This window comes from Carettochelys insculpta, chromosome 1 (assembly GCF_033958435.1).
Source record: "Carettochelys insculpta isolate YL-2023 chromosome 1, ASM3395843v1, whole genome shotgun sequence".
In the NCBI taxonomy this organism is placed as follows: domain Eukaryota; kingdom Metazoa; phylum Chordata; order Testudines; family Carettochelyidae; genus Carettochelys; species Carettochelys insculpta.
The window spans coordinates 153,415,994-153,433,376 of record NC_134137.1 but is presented as its reverse complement, the minus strand read 5'-3'; the positions used below and the strand labels follow the sequence as shown (position 1 = coordinate 153,433,376).

At 42.0% G+C, this 17,383-nt stretch overlaps 1 protein-coding gene across 6 annotated transcripts in view; it reads left to right on the top strand.

Moving 5' to 3' along the window:
- MAP7D2 (MAP7 domain containing 2) overlaps positions 1–17,383 on the top strand; it is a 174,171-nt gene that overhangs the window by 10,383 nt on the left and 146,405 nt on the right. Inside the window, exon 1 of one of the 6 annotated variants that reach the window (XM_074983372.1) lies at positions 3,864–3,894. The exons of the other annotated variants lie outside the window; for them this stretch is intronic. The gene's annotated coding sequence lies outside the window, so the exon portion shown is untranslated. Of the gene's footprint in view, positions 1–3,863; positions 3,895–17,383 lie in introns of those variants that run through there. 6 annotated transcript variants of the gene reach the window in all.

Sequence of the window (17,383 nt, the reverse complement as noted above, 5' to 3'; positions counted from 1 at the left end):
CAGAAATGTTCCTGGTGCTGGGGCACTGCAGGCCAATATAACTTGGTGCCTGTGAATTACTGTTCTTTATTTTAATAAAATATTCTTTCTTGTGTCTGTGGTTGGTAGTTAATCAGTACATGTGTGTCATAGAATGCTGGAATTTTTAATGGGCCTTTGATCCCCAAAGAAAGATACAAATTTATCATTAGGCTAATCCAGCATGCTCCAGGGTTTTAACTACAGAAGGAACTTGGAAGTGGTGTTACTTTTCAGTCAGTGCATGTGCTGCTCTTTTTCAAAGAATAAATTGGGTTATTGTTTGAGCTGAGTATAACCTAAGCAAATAATCTGATTATCTATATGGAATTAAATGTTTCAAATAAACTTATTTTATTGTAAGTAAATTAAGCCCTTAATTTGGAAAACCTTAATCACGTAAACAAAGATTGTTTTTAGGTAGATAAGATGGACGTAGGGCACATCATAAAATTAATCTTGCTCCATGTCCCAGAAGGAAATAAATATTATCTCCCATTAAATGTCTTATTGGGACATGAATAAACCCTGTGTTAATAGCATTTGAAATACTTTTTAATACTTGATGTAAGGCTGCCTTTCTTTTTGTAATATTTTCTGCATGATATCATGACTGAAATTTAACAACAATACTAATGCTTTATATATTTTTTTTTCTTTCCCCCATGAAAGCATTTCACAAATAAACAAAATTTTGCTTCATGTTAGGGAGGCATTTATTCTGGTTTCCCTGGTGGAAGAAGCTGAATATTGCAATGAAACGAGGTCACAAAGGAAAGCTGAGGCAGACCCAAAGTTTTATTCTCTGTCTCCTGATTCCCAATTGTATGTTTCAACCATGTGACTACCTTCCCTGTATTCTAAACACTTCATCTCATGACATGTTAATATGTGTGTTTATGGTGTTCAACTTCAGACATCTTTTGGTAAGAAATGAGGCTAATTGCTATGGTTATGAATAATCGTTATGAAACTGTCTAAAGGCCTGATTGGCAGCTCACGGAAATCTGTGTATGCCGTTCCATTGACATCATTGGATTTTTGATCGTGTCCTGAAAGAAGACATTTAAGAACTTCCAGTGTAACTTTTCAGAATGTGGGTGTGTAACTTTTTTGAGGCGAGGTTCTAGAATAGCAGATCTCAAACAGTGGGCCGGGACCCCAAACTGAACCGCACCCCCATTTTAATGGAGTTGCCGGGGTGGCTTAGACTTGCTGGGGTCTGGGGCCAAAGCTGAAGCGCAAGCCCTAAAATTTGGGTTGAAGCTGAAGCTTGAGGGCTCTAGCTCTGGGCATTTTGAGCTCAGTTTACAGGCCTCCAGCTTGGGACTGAAGCTTTTGGGCTTTGCCTTTGGTCTCCCCTTGCCAAGGATTGAAGAGCTGGGACTTTGGTTTTGGCAAGGCTTGGGCAGGCTCAGGCATTGGTAGTCTCTCCCAGGTTGTGTAGTAATTTTTGTTGTCAGGTGGGTTCTCAATGCAATGAAGTTTGAGTCACTGTTTTATGAGAGAGTCTCTGAGTATGAATGAGGCAAAAAAAAAAAAAACTTTGAAAAATGTCCTTTTATTAACATATTCAGCACTTCTGAAACAAGTCCATGATGTTTAAATATATTTCTTACAGGAGACTAGGGTTTCCTTTTCTGTGCAGAGACTATTGCTGTCTATAATTTTCAATTTTTATTATTTTCCTTATTTTGGGCTTACGGACAAAGTTGTTTAATCCTGACTTGAACGTTTTCGTGCCTCAGATATCATAACGGTCAGTTGTGTTCTGATCGGATGTTCAGAGCTTGAAAGCTTTACTTGACAATCTGCAGTTTGGCTTATGGCAAGAACACTTACACTGCCATGATCCCCCAACCTTATGCATGCAACTTTCTTTGATATACTGGGGAGTGTGAAGGTATGCTGATTATGTAACCAAATTGGTTCTGGATCTGGCTGCAGCTGCTCATGCCACCACCTTTGCATTAAGGAAGCTTGACCATCTCCTCACTAAGTAGGTCATCATCTGCGCCTCACAGCTACCTTCCCTCTGAAAGGAGCAAGTGCTGAGAGGCACCTTTGCTCCCTCACTGGTCCTTCTTTGTGAGAAATTTATTCGCGTCAGTTCGGGCGAACTCAGTCCACTCAGCCTACCTGCATATATGGTTGCTTCAGTTTGCCTCTGTATACATCTAAGCTAAGGACAAAACAAAACTGTGGAAAAGCTGGGAAGTCTAGGGTAGCTGCTGTCTTCTCTTTCTGTTGCCTCAGCATTTCTCACAATGATTGCCTTTTAAAAGTAGTAAACTAACATGTAGAGTAACAATATTGTTGTAGTATTCGGGGGAGGGTGTTTGGGGCAGCAGTGAGAAGCTGTAAACAGTCAAACAGTGTGAAGTTTTCAAGTGTATTCGGTATTTGTAATGAAAGGTAAGTTGTATTGATTTTGATGGCCATGGTACTGAGCAGCCAGAAGACTTTGGAAGTTTTTTCCTAGTGCTTTCAAACAGTGCCAGATTTGTTAACAGAAATTTTCTAGAAGGGATTAAATTAAGCAGTTTTGTTTAGTGAACAGTAATCGAAAATGTATCGACAAAAATAAACCACTTGCTCCCCTTATTGAAAGCAAGGGTGTGGTGGGGGAAGGAGGAAATGAGGAAAGCACATGGTGGTGGGTGTTCCAGAAGCAGCGTGCTTTGCTCTAAGGTTGTGGGTAATGGATGTTAAGATGTGTATTTGGTTGACGAGAGCTATTCTCCGTTTGGGAACTTCCCTGACAAGCTCTGAAAAGACGCTTCAGCTGGAGGAGTGTTGTGCTGCCATGAGGCCTGTCAGCCGTGGAGGAGTATTATAAAAGAAGAAATCAGACCTTTAATAAAACCACAACTTGGGCTTGATGAGATAGCAAGGCGTGAGGAGGAGTGTTTGCAGCCAACAACCTAGATGCCAAATTCCTGAGTGAACTACTGAAATGGAAAGACCTGGCTTTTGGAGATGGGGAAGGATAAAGTGTTCATGGAAGTGTGGCAGTTGTGTGGATTTGCATGGCAGTGGAATGTTACCACCAAAACTTTTAAAGTCATGAGAACAGAGGCTTTTCAAAAGCCTAAATAATATTTAAAGTGATTTTTGCAAAATGTTAGGTAATTCCTGTCCTTATCAGCATCATATACTGGGAAACTCATTCACAGAGAAACTTAAATTATGGCTGATACAAATCATGGACCAAATAAACCAGAAAATGTTGTAAACCTTTTTTTTTAAATCAAACAATAACTGGAGTCTTCTTTCCTTTGTTTTAGGAATTTTTAGATTTTTCTGTAGGAATCTGCTTCAGGTATACACAGTCAAGAAGCTGCAATTTTCTCCAAGTATTTCTCCCTACAACTGCCTAGTTTCTTTGTGAGGAATTGCCAAGGGAATCATGAGAATTCTATGTTGGGGGCTACAAAACATTGAATATTTATTGCATACAACATTTCTAGTGCATCAGACACACAAACTGAAATGACACATTACTGTTCAAATTTGGTTTTATTATTTAGAGCAAGGGTCAACTACCAAAAGAGCAAGAAGAGCCATTTTTGTTTAATTTGGTAAAAAACTCAGTAAGTCAAGAGCCACAATGCATGTGAATATGAGACAGTCCTTAATAAATAACATCAAACCATACTTTTGGTAATCCCTATTTTAAGAACAGCACACACGCAATGGTTTGCAATGTGATGCATTTTTATTGCAAGATGGTCACCTTTTATCGAAAATAATCAGGAGTTTCTTTTTTTTTTTTTTTTTTTTTTACTTTGCAATTATAGCATCAGCAGCCACAAAGAAGTCCTTAAAGACCTGCATGTGGCTCCCGACCACAGGTTGCAGACCACCGTGTAAGAGGTAGTCACCACTTTCCAGGGTACTACTATTTCCTCCCTAAACCTCAGATGATATGTTTATTGTTAATTTGCTTTTTGCCTGACTAAGAGTAGAAGTTGTCATTTACATATGTTATGATTCTCCTGAGTAACGTTCAACTTGAATCTCATCAGAATTTAAGGGAAAGTAGTAGAGGTGGAATGGGATATTTTCTCTGCTAGACTCCTAATATAAATCAGTCAGGAGTGAGGGGTTAGCAAATCCAAGATGCAGTTATTCTTACAGATAAATGTACAGGTGAAAAAATGAATTTCAGGACAAGTGGGGTACATTTGAAATGCAGACTCCATAATAGTCTGTTGTGATATTTTTACACACACATAGCTACTAGTCCTGCACCAAAAAAGGTGCCATTCATTATTGTGAAACAGTGGCATGTCGTCAGAGTGTGGGAACGAACTGGCTGAGCTGCATTACCCAGTGTGCAAATAAGAACTCTTCCTTCTTGGTCTCGTCAGCATCCAAGTAACACTCATTTGTTGGTTTCTTGGTGGAGTCAGTAATTTTGGCAATCCATGAAAAATCTCAGAACAAAGAAATACTCACTTCTTATGGATTTTTGAACTCCCCCTCAACTATGTTTATCTGTGGCAGCTGAAGTCCGAGAAAACTTTACCAGAGAATTGTAGCTGTGGGAGAGAGACAGTAGCTATCTTCAAGCCACAGGCTTATTGCTGTATTGGTCAGCGCTCAGATGATCAGAGAACTAAGACATGTAAAGTATGTCAAGTGCAAGTTTTAAAGTATGAATTTTACCTCTAACAATAGCTCTTTTCTCTCAGTGCTTGCATTTTCAGTTTCATAATAGAACATAAGACACACTGTTAATCACATTATAAAACCAAAATGCCCTTTTTTTGCTAGAATGTTTATATGAAAATGTCAAAGCTTGTCGTTTCCCTGGTAGCCGTAGTGCTCTATACCATAGGCTATGTGTAGACTGCAGGCTTCTGTCAACAAAACTTCTGTAGACTGAAGTTTTGTCAATAGAGAGCACATCCAGACTTTAGATGGCTCGGAAGAGATCTGCTGGTCAGGATTATTATGTTGACATCCCTGTACATCTCGTTCCACAAGGAAGAAGGGATGTCTCAACAGAGGAGGTATTTGCAACATTTGACCCCATATGAATGGGCCAAATGTAGGAATAGCCTCTCTTGACACAATTGTCCACAAAAGATATGTGAATTGTGTATCTCTTGCTGACACTTCTCGGGAATCTAGATGTAGCCCTAGTGTTGTTTCCAATCTCTGGCTGATTGAGGAACTAGGATCATTTTCTACCAATGCACACCTTGTCATGGTTATCCTGGCCATAGTTATCTGGAATCTGACAGTTAAAACTGGCAGGGATGCTTCAGCTATAGGTTAGACTAGAACTGTGTAGTAAATGGCACTGTGAGTAGAAGGCATTAGGTTATGGAACTTACTTCCAAATAGATGGCTTTCTAGGAAGGATGCTGTACTTTGAGTTAGGGAGGCTTGCACATGAGGTTCAGGTTCACAGGGAAGGCATGTCTACTATACAGTAACTGGGCAGAAATAGCAATGATGATTTGACTTGCAGAGCTTTTCATATAATTTAAATCTACACTGATGGGCACTTTTTTTGAAGTGGAAATAGGAAGATGGGTGTTTGTTTGATTTCCAAATACTTGTATGAATAAAGTAAAGGGACACATACAAAATATAAGTTTTGTAACTATACTCTCTTTTACCAGACCAAACAAAAATGTTTTCATAACATTTAAAAAAAATCTTTTAGTGGACAAAGCATCTGGAAGTGATACTGACCAGAAAGACTCTGCAAATGGTCAGGCAGCTTTCCCTATCAAAAGTTCAGTGCAATGTAAAAGAGTAAACAAACAGCATAAATACAAACAATAGTGAAAAGTGTTTGCTGTACTGTATTTAGAGTGCTTCTCGTAATAGGGTTCAGGATTGTTTACTTGCTCTTTCTTTAATAAATCAGTATGGTGCAGGAGACTGAGCTTGATTCTGGAGCTTCTGGGTTTTAATCACAGGTTGTCTTTGCCCTTGCTCGGTGTGCCCTCTAATTTTTCATGTCCTGTGTGCAGAATTAATTTTGTGATGTGCACCAGCATGGAGATGATGTGGTTGTACATCACCTCCATATCGGTGCACATCACAAAAATCATTCTTCTCATGCATGATCTTGGGGAGGGGCTGAGGAGTTTGGAGTGAGGGAGGGGACTCGGGGTTATGGGGGTGGAGGCTCCAGTCTGGAGCCAAGGGGTTTGGAACGCAGGAGTGGGCTCAGGGCAGGAGGTTGGTTGGGTGCATGAGGTCTGGGCAGGAGTTAGGGTGCAGGAAGGGGCTCAGGATTGAAGTGGGGGGGGTGGAGGGAGCTTGGAATGGAGCAGGAGACAGGGTTGCAGGACACTTACCTGGGGCAGCTCCTGTTTGGTGGTGCGAACGGGTGGCTCCATGCTGTGCTATGCTCGCCTACAGGCACTGCCCCCATAGCTCTTATTGGCCATGATTCCAAGCCACTGGGAGCTGCGGGGACAGAGCTTCCAGGTACTTGCAGAGATGCAGCTCCAGCTGGGGAGTGCAGGGGAGGGATGAAGTGGGAAGAACTGCAGGCATGGAGATGCCTCCCCCCACCCGATAACCCAGAACGTGGGCTTTATGCGTGGCAACCCTGGGCTAAGGGAGCTCCCTTTAGCCTAGAGCCTTGGGCGGGGCCCCTAAAACTCCTTTCTTGATCGGTCTGTGCTGCTGGGGCCAGGGGAGCACGCCTCTCCTTCGGCTGTGGGAGCTCCCAAGTGTGGCCAGAGGAGTGGGCTTCTCCCAGCCCTGGTAGGCAGTTGCTGCAGCCAGGAGGAGAGCTGTACTCCTCTGGGGCCATCAAGGCTAGCAGGAAGCTGCCACGGCAAAGGGAAAGGTGAGCAGTCCTACAGCCCCAGTAGGGAGCTGTAGCAGACACTGCAGAGGGGCTTCTCCCCCATCAGAGGCCACTCTGAGCCCCTGTGCATGTCTTAGCCAGCTGCGTGGCTGTACAGCTTAAAGCAGGGTGTGCAAACAGGAGGATGTGCCTCCTTGTGGGGGTGCACAATTTCAAGAGGGGGACACAGCACACTTGTCTCCCCCCTCCCATAGCCTCTTTCATCTGTACAGCACTGCCCAGTGTCCTTCATTTCCAGTCCCCCTCTCCCCACAGTGGGGGCCACTGCAGCCTCCCCGCAGCTTCTCTGGGCTAGGCTGACCTGTGCTGCTAGCTCTCCTTCCCCCTGGGAGTGCTGGAAACACTTCCTGTCCGCCAGCCTGAGGGAGCTGGGAGACGTGTAGCAGAGGAAGCTGCGTGAGGGAAAGCTTCTACTGCGACAGCACCTTTGTTCTGGAGTTGATCTTTTGCATTGTTCTTTTGTTTAACTTTGAGGGCTGGTGGGAGGCAGAGAGAAGGGGAATGGGCTCTTTAAATAGCAGGAAACAGTTGGTTTTTTTGGTCTTTTTTTTTTTTTTCCCCCGCCCAGCTGGAGAGTGGGTGGGATGGGATCTTGAAACAGCAAGATAGAGGTTTTTTAGATATATAAAGCACTCTCCATTTCATTAAAAATGTTGAAATATGTTACTGTTTTTATGTATGTATATTTGCATTTATATACTGATTAATGAAGTTTTTACGTTCTACACACTTATTTTCTTATGTGCTGCAAGTTTTTTTTTTTCCTCTTGTGAGCATAAACTAAATTTTTGTTGGTTTGGATTATATTACACATGTTAGGGGGCCCAGTTAATTGCTGGGACAAAAAGCTTAGAGGGAAATTTGGACTTCACCGTTTGTCCCTGAGTAATCTCTTGTGCTCCATGATTTCCCTCCTCAAGTAGGGATACTATCTAACTGGGGTGTTTTGAATGGTGGAATTGTACAGTGTTTTGAAAATGTGGGTTAATTAAATTGTTCTTGTTAAAATAGCTCATTTGTTGAAATTCACACTACCTGACCACCTCAGAAGGTCCCTTCCTGTGGCTAGGAGGAATGTGAGTGTTGCTGGAGTAAAGTGGGGAAAAGTCTTGAGGGAAATAGTTTTAATCCAGTACAGATGCAGGATGGGGGTTGGGCGGAGGGCGAGGGAGAAGAAGAGCTAACAGACGCCTGTGACAAACAGACAACAACAAACATAGCTTGATATTGAATTTTTGGGTGAAAAATGATCTAGGGTAAAATCGTGGCTTGACACGATGACCAAACTTCCACTGATATCACTCGAGATAGGATCTCAACCCTGTTATTCAGTTTATACCAAGATGGAGTTGTCTTCTGAGACAGGAGTTTGTGTCTAGTTTCCATGTTTACGTAACACAGACTATCCTGCTGGAAGCATCCATACATAAGCCAGCACTGTTTAGGTTGGCTAACAATTCAGGACATAGGAAAACAGTGTTTTGGGTGTGACTGGTGATGTGAGTGTGGCGTGCACACAGCTGTGATAGACTTGTCACTAGAATGTATCAACTGCAGCGTTGGCATTCATACTCCTGAATGTTCTGTTGTACAAAATGAGGAGCCACATGCTGGGAACAAGATAAAATTAAGCACATTCTTTAAAATTTAAGAGACTTGGTTGTACGTAGTAAAAGAAATTGAAAAAGAAGTCAAAATTATTTATTTCTTTTATTGCTGTGAAGGTGAACATCACTGAGTTAGAGTGCAATAGACAAATAGTGTTTCAATTACAGATTGATATATAAATGTGGAACCAGAAATCCATGCTATAGTTGATTTTTCTTTAATTACCTGAATGAATGTTCTTGTGAATATGCTGTAAAAGGGGCGGATGCCTTTCTCCTGGTAAATTATTTTGGAAATAAATACTTTCTCTCTGTGTAGCCCTACACTATGTGGGAATGCATGCCTGAACTTCTACTATGGGTGTTGGTTAGAGATGATTTAATCCTACGTGTAAATGGTTGGGGGCGGAGGGGAGGAATGCAGTCCAGTAAGACTATATTTATACTGTGTCCAATTGTATATCCTTTGGTATATGAGGTCTCCACTTACATTTTTGATGTGTCAGTGTAATAAGATGCTTGGAAGGTGGTAGTTGGCTGGTCAAAATGTCTGTCTTTCAGGCACTGGGGATAAGGGGAACCTGGGTCATCCCACAACACTAGAGGTCCTTGGAGCAGGGAGTCCAAAAGCCACTGCCCTGGGCTACTTCCTGTTAGATTCCCTTAGGTTTGGGGCATGGTCCCGATAGTCCGTTTTGCAGGTGTGGTTTGCTTCCACCCATGGCACTCTATTGTGAATCTTGGGTGGCTTCCTGCTGCAGTTCCAGGCTCCTTGGCCAGGGCAGCTGTAAGTTTTGGTAAAAACAAACCCTGCAGTGTCTCTAGGTTGCAATCACTCAGTTATCTCAATTGCTGAAGGCTCCAAGATTGTCTTCACTTGTCCAGGAGGCAGAACGTGCTCCCTGGTGTCTGCATAGTCTGATATATAGAGCCCTATTAAGGTCATGACCATGAAGACTGTGTCACAGACAATGAAATCTGGTCTCCCCCCATGGAATATAATCTTTTGTTTGTTTTTACTGTACTATACCAATGTCACAGGGAACACCAGTGGTTTTCATATGGGGGAGCTGACCCAAAAGGGAGTTTCGGGCCAGGGGTCGGGGTCCACAAGGATAGTTTTTGGGTGAGTTTACACTGTTGTCACCCTTATTTCTGTGCTACCTTCAGATCTGGTCAGCTGGTGGGTGGTGGCTTGTGGCTGGGTGCCCAGCTGTGAAGGCAGCCTGCCATGCCACCCTTAGTGCCACACTGCTGCTGGTAGCAGCTGGACTCTTGGCCAGCAGCCACCTGTCTCCAGCCGCCCAGCTTTGAAGGCAAAGCTACCACCAGCAGCAGTGCAGAAGTAAGGGTAGTTGCGCAACCTTCCCCACAATAACCTTGTGACCCTCCCCTGCTCAGTTCATTTATGGGTCAGGACCCCTACAATTATAACACTATGAAATTTCAGATTTAAGTAGCAGAAATAATGAACTTTATGATAGATCAAAATGGACAGTGGATTTGGTAGGGCCCTACTGATCTAGAGATCCTTCCTGTTAGGCGGGCAGTAGCTAGGCTCCTGCCTCTTTGCCAGTCAGTTCTGATCTGAACCTGGCTTTCTCCTTCTCTGGACTTGGCATTGGCTGCCGATATAACGGGGTAGGGCTGGCTGGGCCCAAAGGCTCTCTCCTTAACCTCTGCGGTGCTGTTGAGATGTTTCTTGATTTCATTTCAATCAGCTTAAGGGTAAAACAGATAACGAAAGGTCAGTAGACATCGGTACAAAGTGTATTTATTGTTGAGGTATTAAGTGTTTACTTGCACTTCACTGAGAATCATTTTGTAGTAAATTACCAGGGAGAGTGTGAGGCTTCTAAATTTTTATTGGAAGAGATTATAGGCGTGGTGGAAGAGCAGGAAAATGGGATTGATATTAAATAAGCGTCAAGTATGTTGCACTAGCTTTATTTCACTTATTCTGTTTTCTTAACTGTTGCTGTTCTTTCCTTTCCTTCCATTAAGCTATTGAAACTCAGAGGCCTTCTTAGGTTTACTGCTTACCTCTTAAGGCTGACGTACTACAAGTTGTGTGGGTTCAGCACATTCAGTATGATCTTGAAAGTGTGACATTTGGAAAAGAAAGTTGGTGTGCTCTGCCTAGTGTGCATCATCATTCAGGCTGAATGAACAGTTAAATACATTAATTAGACCATCTCATGGGCTGATAGAGGATCTTTTTTAAAATAAACTTTTACATAATTGTATGTACTGACAATGCACTTGTAGAAAATGGTGCTTTTCCAAAAATAACATGGAAATCTATTTCTGATCAGCTCTGGAGTAAACGTCAATCCTGGCTTTGCTTGGCCAATTATCCTCTCCTCTCCTCTCCGCTCTGCTCCACATCCCCATTTATGTCGTATCACTATGAATATTGTGAGCTCATTGAGGCATTTCTTTTGTTGTGCATCACTCAGCACACGGTTGCCCTCACCTTTATATGAGTCTCGGATTGTTTATGTAACAATAATAATACACATTGCTGTTTTGTCCTTTGGAAAGAACCTACATGTAAATATAACATTTTTTCCCTCCATGAGGTTCCTATAAAACATTACATAAAATTTCTTAAAATTCAGAGAATCACTATTTGAACATTTAGGTATTCTATGCAGTGTGTACCTGAGGAGAAAAACTTTTTAAACTTAACATATTGATTTGGCATGGTTATTCTTGAGAAATCCATGCTGGCTATTCATTACAAACCTATTATCTTCTATGTGCTTACTAACTGATTGTTTAATAATTTGGTCCAGTATCTTTCTAGGTAATGAAGTTCAGCAGATGGGTCTATAGATCCCCAGATCCTCTTTCTTAGACTTTTGAAAGATAGATGTTGCATTTGCTCTTCTGCAGTCCTCTAGGATCTCAGGTGTCCTCCATGAGATAATTTCTAAGAGTTCTCAGATATATTCAGCTCATTCCTTACAAACTCTAAGATTAATTTAATCAGGCCTTACTGAGTTGAATGCATATAACTTCTCTAAATAGTCTTTCCCCTGTTCTTTCCCTATTTTGGCTGGCATTCCTTCTTCCTTGTAAGTTCAGGTTGCACCTCCCAAAACTGAGTCTCTGGTCTAGCAACATCCCTGTCCAGCAGGCTGGGAGCCCAGAGGCAGGGGACCTCTCCTCATCTGGCAAATACCCTCATTTGGAGCTGGACAAGAGAGGTGCAACCTGTATTGATTGTGTTACATAACTGGTCACAGTTGACCTTTTTAGTGAAGACTCTGAAGCAAGATTAGCATTAAATTCTTAAGCTATGTCTACACTTGCCCCCTCCTTTTGGAAGGGGCATGATAATTAGGCCGTTTGGAAGACACTAATGAGGCACTGACATGAATATGCTGTGCCTCATTACCATAACGGCAGCTGCATGTGATTCGAAAGTGCCACTTTCAGAACACACGTCTTCCAAAGGAGCCCCCTGACTTTGAAAGCACCTACTTGGTTTTAGGAAGAAGGGGCTTTTGAAGTCCAGAGGGTCCTTTCAAAAGGCCCCTATCTACACAGGCAGTGTGCATTCTGAAAGTGGCACTTTTGAATCGCACATGGCCGCCATTATGCTGATGAGGTGCTGCATCTTCATGTCAGTGCCTCATTAGTGTCTTCTGAACTGCCTCATTAACATGCCCCTTCCAAAAGGAGGGTGCTAATGTAGACATAGCCTTAACTTACTTGTGGTTGTCCAGTATACATTCCCCTTTGCTGTTAAGCGGAGAATCTGCACTTTGCTTCACATCTCTCTAGTGTGCCTAATAATATTTATGTTTATAAATCTTATTGCATGTTACTGACCTTAACTATTGGTTATCTGAATTTGTGACACTGTTTTTTTTTTTAATCCTTTATCCATATGGTACTGCTTTCACTCACTCCTTTCCTTAGGATTACAGAATCTGTCATTCCATGATAAATTTAATTGGCGATACACATCTCCTAGAGCTGGAAGAGACCTTGGAGGTCATCTAGTCCAGTCCCCTGCCATCTTGGCAGGACCGAGCACCATCCATGACATCTATTTGCCCCAATTCCTAAATGGCCTCCTTAAGGATTAATCTCACAACCCTGGGTTTAGTAGGCCAATGCTCAGACCACTGAGCTATCCCTCCCCACAGATTTGCAACCAATTCCTCTGTTTTCTGTTAGCCAGAACTGCATTTTTAAAATGGCTGTTTCCCAACTGCTGCTTTCACCTGCTGAAACAAAACATTGTCCCCAGTACATTTCAAAAATTTATTGGACATTCTGCTTTGCTATATCTAATCTAAGACAAAACACAAAATGTTCAATATATATTCAGGTATGAATATGTATTTTCACTGTGTATCCAGTAACACATCAAAACTTGAAGTGATTCTGAGAATGAAGATGTTTGGTGTTGATCTGCAAATTGCTTTTCTTTATTCAGTCACTTCATTTTATCAGTCACACTCTTGATCTTGTATAGTACAGTCTCTGCACTGTCATATGTTCATATGCTTAAAAATATAAAAGGAACTCCCTGAATGTAGCTTGCTTTTAAAAATCCCAAATGGCTTGATGAATCCCAGAGCATATAACTTTCCTTCTCAACAGAAACTAAAGTTTCATTTTTTCCAATTGAATAGTTTTTTCACTCACTGATAAATTAACACACATACTTTGTTCCTATTTTGTAAATGTATTTGTGGATTCATGGCAACTAGCAGAGAATCTTTCAATTTGTCCTCTAAGCTATCAGCTTGTTACATTGTGTGAGGTTATATAACAATGCCAAGCACAGAAAAAAAGTCTGCTCCAAAGAGAAATACATAAAGCACTGAATATCTCTTGTTAGTTTGGAAAACCACTTTTTCTCAATATGGAGGCCAAGTAAATCAAAGTAAGCCAAATGCTGGTTGCAATGAGCTTAGTATCTCACAGTGTTTAGACAGAATTGTAAACAGGCCACTTTTCTGAGACAGTTAAATGAACTACATGTTCTTCAATAAAAAAGAAATGAAAATTAAACTCATAGTTCCTTTTTACAACTCAGACTTTCCTATTTGGATACATTGTATGTAACTTCATCATCCTTGTCCCTAATATTCTCATATGTCTGCAAATTAGCACCAATGTTCCCTCTAATTTCTTACATTCATGGATGGAATAAATTTAATTATATGCACCAAGGCACATGTGGATGTGCACCATGATAGAGACACATGCTGCAGGCCATGGGCTGTCTGCTAATCACCTGGGTGGCATTTGAATCTCTCCTGAGGGGGTGCCCCAGTGCACAGCTTACAGAAAACCCTGGTTATCATTTCACACTGTTTGCCATCTCTGTTGAACCAACCATAAACTTTATCTCCTCTCAGATTAACTTGTAGTATGCTTTCTGATTGTCTCACTGTATCCCACCTACAGTATCTGGATATAGAGATATGCAAAAACACAGGGAAATGCAACCAAATCACTCCCGTCCTCACTTCCCTTATTTCCCCATTTACTTCGAGAATGTGTGTGTGTTTTCAGGGATTCGTCGGCTCTCTGTTACGCCTGACTTCAGTTTTGTCGCAAGGGTGCCTTCTACAGTGAATCAGTTTTTGTTCATGAATTCTCTTGCTTACCAATCTGCTCAGTGGACCTGTTGGTTCACTTGCTTCTGAAGACAAAAATTACTACATGACTGTAGGAGGGAGACTGAAGCCTCAGCCATACCCAAGCAACATCACCCTGGGTGGAGGAAGAAGAAGTAGCCTGAGCCCCATTACCCTGGGAAAGGGCCAAAGCCCTTGGAATTGGGCTTTGGCTCCAGTGATGGTGTTCGCACTTTGGCTTTGTCTCCAGGCCTGTCCAGCACCAGGCCTGTCCAGGAAGTCCAGCACCAGGCCTGTCAATCCCATTAAATGGGGTCACGTTCAGCTTTGGGGTCCTGACCTATAGTTTGAGAACTGAGAGTGTAGGGGGTTTAGATGTTCATCTTAAGGGGCTTCTTACTTCCTGATGCATTACATTTTTAATACACTTCAAAATGTTGACATTCAATTTTAGTAATCCTTTCGCTGCAGCCAATTTTTATTTTTATCTATCTATATCATACTATTTTGCTGCAGTGTGTGGGATGAAAATCTTCTGGATCTAGTCTTTTTTGTTTTAAACAGTTGCATTTTAAAGTACATTTATGGCACAGTGAAGAACCTGTTGAGTGAGCGATTTGTGTAAGATGTGTGCATGTAGAGAGCAGTGTTATGTCTAATATTTTCCATCCATGGTCAGAATTACTTTTGTTATATGCACCAAGGCCTGTGCAGATGTACACCACCACAGAAACACATGCTGGAGTCTGTTGGCTCTCTGCTAATTAGCTGGGCGGTGCCTAAATCCCTCCTGGCAGCTGCCCAAGTGTTCAGCTTACAGGGAACACTGGTAGAGAGCAACCGTTAGCTTGGCACCCGAGTATCAAATTCCAGCTCTGTAGAGTCATGTACTTTGATCTAGAGCGCCCAATGGTATATATGGCTTGTCACCTCTCTTGTGATTCAGGGGAGAGATGTGTGGGTGAGTGGTGTCAGTGATATAGAATGGGTTTTGCAGCGTTTAGTAAGGCTACATCTATGCCTGCTGGGAGATTGACCCCGTCAGCATCAGTTTTCTAGGGTTTGGTTTCGTGTGCCTAGTGGGGCTGTGCAAAATTGAACTAGCAGGGCTCCGCAGTCAACCTCTATACTCTTCATTATTGCGAGGAGTAAGGTAGGTTGACAGAAGACTTTCTCCTGTTGACCTCCCTCAGTCAGTGAGGATGGCCAGATAAATCAGTTGTAGATAAGTCAGTTCCAGAGGTGCAATTGTTGTAGCTGCCACTGAGTATCTGGGGTTGATTTTCAGGTCTAGTGTAGACCTGCCCTCGGCTTTCTTTATAGTGGTGAGCACTGTACGGGTTAACTGCAGTGCCAGTTGGGGCGGGGCCTAGCTGCTCTACATCCTGAATCTACAAGAAGTTATACATAGGTGCACCTCTGCAGCTGTGCAGAGCATCACTGACTACGGCGTATGTACATATGAATCCACTCGTATAGATCCATTTACAGGATTAGGGCATATAATTTTACAATGCCTGCCACAAAGGAACACTAATCCTGAGTGAGCTCTCTGGAGGCTCATGTGGTAATAGAAAAGGCTCTTTTGCTACACATTCTGGTATTTTGAATCCCAACTACATGTAGTTTTGGTGTAATGTTGTTCACAGTTACTTCTAAATAAGTTTGATTCCCCAGGGACACTTATATTGAGTTGGGGGCTATATTTGTCTTGTTTTCTTTTCATAGTGGCTTACGAGGGTGAAATGACATTGGGATCACTCTTTCTTATCTGAATCTACATATTCCTAATGGAACAAGTGGACAAGTCTCCACAATACAATTGTTCTTTCTGTTCTTGTGTACTTGAAGCAGCAGTTCAGTTACTGATGGTATTAACAGCTAAACCACCATCATTAGGTTTGAGTTAATACCTGATTAACTGAATAGGTGTCATTCCCACTCTCTCAAAACTGTTGTTTTTCATTGTTTGCATCACAAGCCCTGAACATTTGAAAGTTTACATCAAGCATAAGGGGTTAAGATTTTTTTAAAGTAATATTAGACTGAATTTCAAGAAGACAGCTATTAAAAGGAGTGCCAGTTTGCTGAGTTGCAGTGATCTGGCTCAATTTAACTCCTGCTTTAGCTCTATTGATTACTTGAATTTCAGTTGCCTTAGGCATGAATTTTTCCTGTTACTATAATAAGGAGCGCTACATACTTGTTGTTAGGCAACCGTTGTGTCCCGTTGTGACTGTCTCTGTTAGCTCTGTGAGAACAATGTCTATTGTGCCTATCTTGTATGTAACGAATAGTCTACGTGGCTATTTCATAGTAGGCACATTAAAAATCAGCAAGTTCAGCAGCTTCACTGAAGAAAAGAGGTGCTGTAATCAGTATAAGAAAGTAATGATAAGAATGTAAGACTGACCATACTGGGTCAGATCAATGGTCCACCCAATATCTTGGCTTCTGACAGTAGCCAGTGGCAGATGTTTCAAAGAGAATGAACAGAACAATTAAAAGGTCCATCTCCTGTTGTCCAGTCCCAGCACCTGGCCGTCAGAAGCTCAAGGACCACCAGGGCATACACACTGAGCAGATGTTTTCAGAGAATTCTCCAGAGTGACTCCAAATCTCCTCCTTAAGTGGGAACAGCTAATTTAGAGCCAGTGATTTTATATGTATAGTTAGGATTATTTTCTAATGTGCATTATTTTTGCATTTATCACCAATGGATTTCATTTGCCATTTTGTTGCTGAGTCACCCAGTTTTATGGCATCCTTTTATTTGTAATTCTCTGCATTTTGCTTTGGACTTAATTATCTCAAGTAATTTAGTATCTTCAAATACTCACCCCTTTTTCCAGAACATTTTGGCCACATCTGCACTGCCGTTCCCTTTCAAAAGGGGCATGCAATCGCGGCTGACCAAAAATACAATCGAGGTGCTGATTTGCATAATCATGGCCACTCGCTGTTCCAGAAGTCCTGTTACCAAAAGCCAAAACAGCAGTGTAGATGGGGTTCCTTTGAAAGGAAGGCCCCATTTTGAAATCAACCTTCTTGCTAACTTTTTTTTCAGGAAGAAGACTGCTTTCGAAAGGGGGGCTTCCTTTCAAAGAAAACCCGTTTACACGGCTGTTTTGGCTTTCCAAAATGGCACTTCCAGAACGGCGAGTGGCTGCCATTATGCAAATGAGACACAGCATACGTAAATCAGCACCTCATTTACATTTTTTGGCCATGTTTGCATGCCCCTTTTGAAAGGGAGGGGCACTGCAGACGCGGCCTTTATGAATATGTTGAAAAGCACTGGCCTAGAA